Raw genomic sequence first — 8,951 nt, 5'->3', positions numbered from 1 at the left:
CCGCCGATTACAACGGGACACCTTTCGGCACTACAAAGTTCAAGGTAACTATCAAAGAATTTCAGAAACTTATCAATATTTCCAGACGGGTGTCTATACACCACAGGAACAATCATATCCTTGGTCCGTGGCCACAACAGTCAACTGCCATCAAGGCTTACAAGGCACTCTTTTGTTTTTTGAGAGAGACTGCCTTGATTGACAGACTGTGATTATTTCCCGTTCCTTCTCTATTTCCTCTTTAATTCCCCTCATTCCTTCATTGTTAGTACTTCGTACTCAGTAGACATGACAGAAAAGGCAGGCATCAAATCAGCTTTAAGATGTCTTTTCACGTAAATAACCACGCCGCCTACTCGTGACCCCCGGTTTAACTAAAAGAGTACATAACCAGGAAGGTCAACCAAGTCCACCTCATATTCAGCCCAGGTCTCAGTTAATAAAATCACATAAAACATGTGTTGCAGGTTTACAAGAAAATAAGCAGAATTGTCCAAGATATTTCGAATAGACCGAATATTCAGTTGTAAAGCCGAAGAGCTATTCAGTCCAGGACAATGAGCAACTTGATGTGGAAGTAGTAGATTATCGCAATGCATTGCTGACAACTGTTACAGAGTGGTAGAAGCAAGATTAGTTTATAGTTTATTGGGGGTTTAACGTCCCAAAGCGACTCAGGTTATCAGAGACGCCGTAGTGAAGGGCTCCGGAAATTTCGACCACCTGGGGTACTTCAACGTGCACTGACATCGCACAGTACACGGGCCTCTAGAATTTGGCCACCAGCGAAATTCGACCCCCGAGGCCGGGATCGAATCCGCGTCTTTTGGGTCAGCAGCCGAGCGTCATAACCACTGAGCCACCGCGGCGGCGATAGCGCAGAAAGAACTGCCACTGAGTGATAGCAACAAGATCAGCTTCACAGCGAATGACCCAGGCTGTATCTCCTTCCTTCTTCCTGATAACTACCCGTTCATTCGAGTGCCATGCAAACGCATAGACCACTTTGCCCATTCTATAGTGACATATATTAGAAAGAAGTCTGCGAGCACACTTAGTCATGTTTTCAGTGATATACTGACAGCTATTAGAAAGCCACAAGGCGTGGTTTTTGGCCAGTCATTGGTCCCTCAATTCTTGACGCCCGAAGCGAACAATTATGCCAGGGGTTTTGTCCTTCTTGGCAGGAAGCCTATGAATCGATGCGTTGTTTCGAGCCTACTTCCATTACTTTCGCTAACCAATCTTCCTGCTCACATTAAGGGATACTGTGAAACTCGAGACTTAAGCGCATACTCCGTCATACAAGGTCATCGATATCCGCCTTCAACTCAGCCAACTCTCTAGGTGTGTTAGCTTATTCAAGCGTGCCAAGCCGTACCTTTAGATCCGCCGTTCTTTTCTCCTGAGCATCAAGCCTTTTCTTGAACTCGTCTAACTCGTTAGGAATAAACACAACATTTTATTCAATCTCCTCGACTTTCCCTGGCAGGCAGAAAAGCGAGCGCAATTTGCTACTTTTGTCAAGCACCCTAGATTTGACATCCCCATGCAATGAGTTTCCACTACCACACTTAGTGACAGCGGGTTTGCGTGAGGCAAATTTTCAGGCTTTTTAGAACGGTTTTCGTTAGTTCTTCAGTGTTTCTTCCGGAACCCCAGAGCAAGCACCAGGCTGAAAATCTAACTCACAATCGCTACAATTCAAATAAGGTGCATTTTTTTTAAGCAAGACCCTGCATACACAACAACGCGACATACTGATAACGTGTCGGCATACACGGAACAAACAGCACTACAGGATAAGCTTGGAAGCAGCGGCGTTACTATAAGAGTAGAAGTAGAAATGGAACCAACCTGCAAACTAAGAAGCAGACGTAGTACAATCCCCGTGACGTGTCGCGAGCTGCCGCTGCTGCCAAATCCGAGTTAACGCCCACAGATACAGTCCAGGAAAGCTTCCGATGCGTCGATGCCGGCGCCGCTGGGATTGACGATGACGATGCGGGTGTCTGCAGGCCACGGTGAATTAAGCCGCCAAAATTGCAATGCTGCACCAAAAAGAGTGCAGTTCACGAAAGCGGTTCCAGGTTCACACCGCGGTCACACGAGTTAAAAACTGAAGCCAACTGAAAACGTAGAAGCAGACGTTGTACAATCAGCGTGACTTGTCAAAAGCTGCCGCTGCTGCCAAACGTCACATGCAACAAACATATGCAATTCTTAATTGTACAGAATGCGATTGGCAATAAAATGGATATATCGAACTCTCCGGCGACTACAGCCTGCAATCCCAGCGGGCAAAACTTGGTGGTCACTCTGATGGCAGGCGGCAGGCTTTGCCGCTTTACATAAACGACTGACGGTGATGCCACAAGCATTCGCGATATGGTTCACGCCTTTACCTCGCACTCTTCAGCAGCGCCCCATGAGATAAAAACAACCTGCAGGGCCTAAGCGGCGCTAAAACTGTTCCACCGCATGCCTAAAAACTGCTGTCTTTATTCCCTTGGGTCGCGGTAAACGCGAGGTCATTTGGAACGATTAGATGCGCGCGTCAGGCTGATAACATTCTTTGCCTAGGTACTCTCGACGTAGTCCAGCTCGCTGGAGCACGGTACATGAGACTTCGAGAAAGCGCGGAAGCTCATGACTACAACCTTAAGAATGTGGTGTGGATAACTATTTCGCGTTAGAGTCACGTGGACTCCACTACGAATTCGCCTAAAAATGCTTTCGCCTCTAGCTAGGCTTGCGTTAATGCTCTGCGATAGACACTGTAAGCGTAATCGCATGTTTCCACTGACAGGGGTTAGGCACTCATTTGTGCCTCACACACCCGTCGACATCGCCTCGGAAGCAGCGTCGAGGACGATTGTAGTCTTGCGGAAACCATCCTGTGCTCCCGTCATCTGTCACGGCGCTGGTGAGAGCAGGCGATAGCTTTTGTTCTGCCGCACCATTTTTTCACGCAACGCTCCTGCAACGCGGAGAAGCCACCCTATCTGGATTCTGGTCTGCCGACTGTGGCACAGCGTCTGTTCTTTATTTGTTCTTGGACTCTTCTCGCTAACTAATTTCTTTCACAGATGGCCTTCCACCGTTTCGTGCTGACGCTGCAGTGCCGGAAAGCCTAAGGTGCCCCGGGGCATCCTAGGGAAGCCAGTCTAACTGACGTTTGGCGCTCAGCATTTCGCGGGCTCCAGAATCGCCAAGACTGTCTTTGAAACAACGCACAGACTTCGTTAAATGTTTCACCCTACTCTTGAGGATTGACACTGTTCCCAAGTGTTTCTTTCCTCGTAAAACCGAATATCATGCCAGAGGAGGCTTGCACCCTGTTTAAAAAAAAAAAAAAACGGCGATTTAGCCTGATTAGGCCAAATGCGAATTAAGTGCGCAAGTGCTTCGGTTTCAGTTTTATGTTTCTGTTTCGGTTCGAGGCTCGGGTTTTCGAGGTAAAGCACGCTTCAGACAAAGACCAGTGATGTCGGTGAGTGGAGGCCTTATTGCTAGCGCGCTATACTGGGGGTCACACTTAAGCTCCGCCTTAAGGGTATGACGTGATAGCTTGAATGGATTACTGCCCATAAATGCGGAATTGGTCATTCTGTGCTCAACATTCATAGGTCCTTGGGAGTCCCCATACCCCTCCTGGCGCAGTGGTGCAGCGGTTAATCGATGCGCCACTGCCCTGCGATAGGAGGTGCTGCCACCTATGGGGGCTTCTGAGACCCAGGTTGCCCATCCTGAGCAACCCCTCGCGACCAATCTTTAATTGAACTGCCACATGCCACGGTGACCATGTTACTCAAAATTGGGTGGGCAGGTGGTGATGATGTCTCAAGGGCACGTAACCTTGATTATCCAGACGCACAGTGGCTAAATCGGTGAGTGGGGGTCTTTGTGCTATCGCACTATAAAAATGCCAGTGGGATCCCCATTGTGCCGGCAATGGTACCGATTGCGTAGACGGCGGCAGACGGAGAGTTTGAAGAACACTGGATAGGCATTTCCTGCAAATAACGGAGAGATATGTTTCTGAAGTAAATCGTAGCCGACAGGGGAGACAGAGGCATGAATATAGTTAATGTTTACGACGTAGGGTGGTTTTCTTAACCTGTAGATATTTTTATTTTAAAAGTAGAGAGGTAAGTAGGCGCAATCTGTTTAGGGAATTCTACAGCAAGCCTGACATTACGTGCGTGATAGAGCCGGATAACTAAACTTAACTGATCAACTTTTTATTTTTGATCCTAGAGGGTGAGATTGAAAGGCGAAACTGAAGGCCATCAGCACTGAAGGTGAGCGCAGCGTTTAAATGTATCGGCAATGTGGTTCAAAATATCGAACGTTATGAATTCGCGTTTGAAAACTCGTTGAGTTGACTTCTCTGTGTTGTACATGTACAAAATGGTCTCGCTCGCATTTCCAATGTCGCAAATACAGACGCCGTTTGTGCATTTTATCACGTGAAAGTAATTAACGTGATATCGGCGGCGATACCGCGTGCAGCGACACCATTTTATAGATATGCAGCGCGGAAAAGCCAACTCAACGAGCTTCAAATTGAGTTCTTTTGATGTTAAATTTTTCGAAGCCCATTGTCGACAAAGAAATATAAAAAAAAAACTGAGCTCATCTTCGATGGTGACAGCCTTCAATCTCGCGATAGAAATGCTGCCCTATAAAGTCAAAAATAGGAAAGTTTTTAGTTAATTTTAGTTCCTTAAGCGTCTAATTACTAACTACTGAGCTCTATCACATACAGCCTAAGGAGAGTGGAAATATTTTGTAAAAATTTTAAGGCGCATTTTGGCCCCACCCTGCATAGTAATCATCAAAGACATCACGGCACATGTATGCTTTGGTTGGTTTGGTTCATGGGGTTTATCGTCCCAAAGCAACTAAGGCTATGAGAGACGCCGTAGTGGAGGGCTCCGGAAATTTCGACCACCTGGGGTTCTTTAACGCGCACTGACATCGCACAGTACACGGGCCTCTAGAATTTCTCCTCCAAAGAAATTCCAGCCGCCGCGGCCGGGATCGAACCCGCGTCTTTCGGGCCAGCAGCCGAGCACCATAACCGCTGAGCCACCGCGGCGGCTGCACATGTATGCGTGTGTGTGCATGAATAAACACGCTTGGAGTTCACTCCTAAGTTGAAATGATTTGACTATACGTACTTAAAGTGTAAATCGAATCAGACTGTCGCTAAATCTCTGCTTCCCCAGGCACCTATTAGATTCTGCAGCTAATATGCACATTCCCCAACATTTAAAGACAAGGTCATTCCTGGTACCGCGCATGCATTATGTTGTTTTAGAAAACGTTGGAGGTGATAGGTGTGATTGAATCCGGTGTTGTTTTTTTTCTTTCTCCTTTCAACGCCCTTAAGATAAATGGCTAAAGTCCCCCTAGAGGAAGGAATTTTCTGCGGGAAGACCACATCGCCCCCCTTTTTCTGCGGATAAACTTAAAAAAAAAAAAATCATTGTATATGAAACAGCCCTTCGCAACCGACCGACCGACCCACCACCAAACCAAGTCGAACCAACTATCCACCCACACCGACCAACCCAAATAAACCAAACCGAACCAAATAATCAACCACACCAGCCAAACAAAAATAAACAAACCAAACCAAGCCGAACCAACCAACAAATCAAATGGCCCAGGCGAATCAATCAATCAATCAATCAATCAATCAATCAATCAATCAATCAATCAATCAATCAATCAATCAATCAATCAATCAAAATAGTATTTAATCAATTATATAATTACCATCCACCAGTTTGTTATGATTGTCCACAATGCACCATTCGGCACAGCCTGGAAGACCGTACTTGCAAGACATTAGTGTTATGCGGCGAAACCTCGCCAGCTTTAGTTTATCGACGTTTTTCCCAACGACGAGTATGTTTGCAAAAAGGAAATAACTTGGCCATGTTGGCCCGACCGGCATTGTGAGCAGGAATCATATGCAGTCCTGGGGGCATCAGTAGTCATAATAATGCGTCGCGCTTTTCCAGCCCGCCTGTGCCGTATGTTGTCGCGATAAAAGGGTCAAACGTATTTCTGCCAAGCCACGCTTCGCAGGTGCAATGCACCTGCCCCGCGTAGCAGCCTCGAAAGAACGGTGAAACTCATCTGTGCCGATTTGTTTCTTGCCAGATGCTTGCCTGCCTTAACATGAGGCGGTGTTGCCACCTGGCGAAGCGCGGCAAAACAACTTTTCTTTCATCGCGGCCTTCGAGATTAGCGCACCAAACCCTATAAACGCCAGTATTTGAGGCCATAAGCCGTCAGAAAGCGCACGGCCGCCCTGTGCCGCCACCTAACGTATTCCCAAGGAGGTTTCGACGGCTGGCGCGGTGCTTGACTTCGCCAGAGAGCCCTACGAGTACGAGCCAACGCAGTTTATGGTTCCGCTAACATTGCTGGGTGATCTACAAACTGCTGCTGCTTCAGCTTAAAGGCTGACTACTTGTTCCCAGACACTGTCATGTATGCTATTGTATAAAAGATAAGGACACGCAGTAAACTAAGCTAGGAAATCGGTTATGTGCACCAGCTGGGAGCTCTCATTGTAAGAGCTAAGGCATGGGTGACATATCGGCTTCATACTGAATCGAAAGAAATGGCCGCGACACAAAACGTCAATACATATTATTTTGTCCGCATCTCTAGCGGGATTAAACCCATATTTTATGAAATACTCGATTATAGGAAGCCAATATTTTTTGGCGGTTGGCTGTTTGTCTGTTGGCTTTCCTCATGTGTGTCGTCACCAGCCCCTCAATTCCATACACGGGCGTCCGGAAGGGTGGGCAAGGGGGGGCGGTTGCACGCACCTGGAATTACAGATATTATTTATGCACTAGTATAAAACAACTACACAGCTTGATTAGCACGCTTAGGTGATATTAACTTCTCGGATTTCGCTCATTGAGTTCAGTTCTTTGTTCATTAATAAATTCCAATGTTTGTTCTCCAAGCCTAGCACTAATTTGCTGCTTCTAATTTTTGTTTCATGTGCGCAGTTTAGACCACAAATAGTTCCTTTTTTGTGCTAACCTTCCGCCCCCCCCCCCCCCCCCCCATACCTGGCCATCGGGTGTCCCCCCCCCCCCCCCCCCCTGGAAAAAATTGGCTATGGCTTAGCTTAGGTTAAGCCTGGATATCAGCGAAAAGCTTCGGTGAGCGTCATATCAGGAAGCCGAGCGCGCGCCGATGCACACTCGTTAAACACGCGCAGAGCGCGTGAACGACGGCTAAGGTCGACCGACGGAGCCGCGCACGGCGGCGGCTCCGCCGGCCACCTGCGCCGCTCCAGTGACGTGACGCGGCGAACTCGCGCACGCGCAGATGTGGCTAAAATTGATCACGGCGCACGCCAGACCCGGTGTTGACTAGCCTATTGAAGCTTTTCGCGTGAAAAGTTCTGCGGACGCCGTTTATTCCATATCCTTGTTTTCAAACATTCTTATTGTTCATCATATTGTTGGCAATGCTCGCACTACTTCTACATCCGATTTCTCCTGTTGACACGTTATTGCCGTGCCTTTCTTACTCTTTAATTAAGAACTTTATTTCCCTGATGTCGATGACTCCCATACCTCGCGGTTTTTAACAGATTGAAAGAAGAAAGCTCCGGCTACAATAAGGCGGGGTGTTAATTTGTCATCTTTCCCGCTAATGGTGGGCGGTGGTGGTAGTGGTTTATTTTAAATAAAAACAGAAAAAAAGGTCAAGGAAAGGAGTGTTGCCGGCCGCGGCAATTGCTTTCTAATATCTTAAGCACGCAAGCTACAGCTGGCGGAGGTGAAAGGGAAAGGAAGAGGATAGCGAGGAGAAGTACTGAGGGGAGAGATTGCAAGATATCAGAAAACTATCTTCGGGGTGGCTAGAAATCGAAACAAATTCGATAAAACAAGAGCCCTTTCATAATTTCTTAGGTTGGTTTTCCCATGTTAAGAGTTGCCTTAATAATGAATATAATGACGTCACTGGCAAGCAGTTAGTATCAGGACAAAGAGATGAACTTGCAAGCTGCTATTTTGCAAGTGCACTATATGTTGTCATGGTCGCCGCGTTGACATATCCCACTACATAAAATACGCAATAATTACCGCTATATCTTATGCTGTAGAAATTTGCTGTTCTGAATTTGTACGGCAGTTACATGAAGCTGGCCCTAGCATTGATGAAAGGGGTCTATTAAGTTGAAGTAAGATACTGCATAACGGTGCGCACGGAATTACGCTCACTTATGTGTCTGCACGCATCTCAGTTGAACACTTACACTAGTAAAGAAAAACATTTCCCTCATATATGTGACTTCCCGTACTTCCAGAACGAAAGACATTTAGGTGGTTAGTGGAATCTCTCGTCTGTACCATTCAGGGGCGTTTAACCTTTCCGAGTCGTAATGTTCCTGCCTTCGTGCCCACATAATACTCTGAAGTGTACCTTCAGTCCCAGTATGTGCACTGGTCGTGCAGCCAGTAGCCTCGTAATAAGGCTTCGTTTTATGGTTTGTTTTTACTCATCATATATCTGTTTTCGCTGCAGCAGCCGTGCTCTGCTTCAGTAATGTCTACAGTGTAGATTCCACCACACTCCGAAGGATGGACAGGAGTTTCTGACATAATTCGCATGCGATGGGAGGCAGCAACTTCGCACAGACGGCCACGCTTCATGGACTTTTCTCGCTTTTCATATAGCCGGACCAGTATGTCAGTTTGGTGCATTCTGTGAAAACACCACGATCGGCTGGTAGCAAGCACCTTTGAAATATTTCCTTTGCATAAGATATTAGGCGCACCAGAACACGCGGAGCTCTCTGGGAACCACGCGGCTGACGTCATCGCTTAAGTCACACTTACCGAGCGGAGGCTGAAGCGTGGCTCCCGGAGCCTGTACCCCAACTGTACGTCGTAGCAGTG

Source organism: Amblyomma mixtum, chromosome 2, assembly GCF_055824585.1.
Source record: "Amblyomma mixtum isolate Tamu chromosome 2, ASM5582458v1, whole genome shotgun sequence".
NCBI lineage: Eukaryota > Metazoa > Arthropoda > Arachnida > Ixodida > Ixodidae > Amblyomma > Amblyomma mixtum.
The sequence above is the reverse complement of the archived record's forward strand: the minus strand, read 5'-3'. Positions refer to the sequence as shown.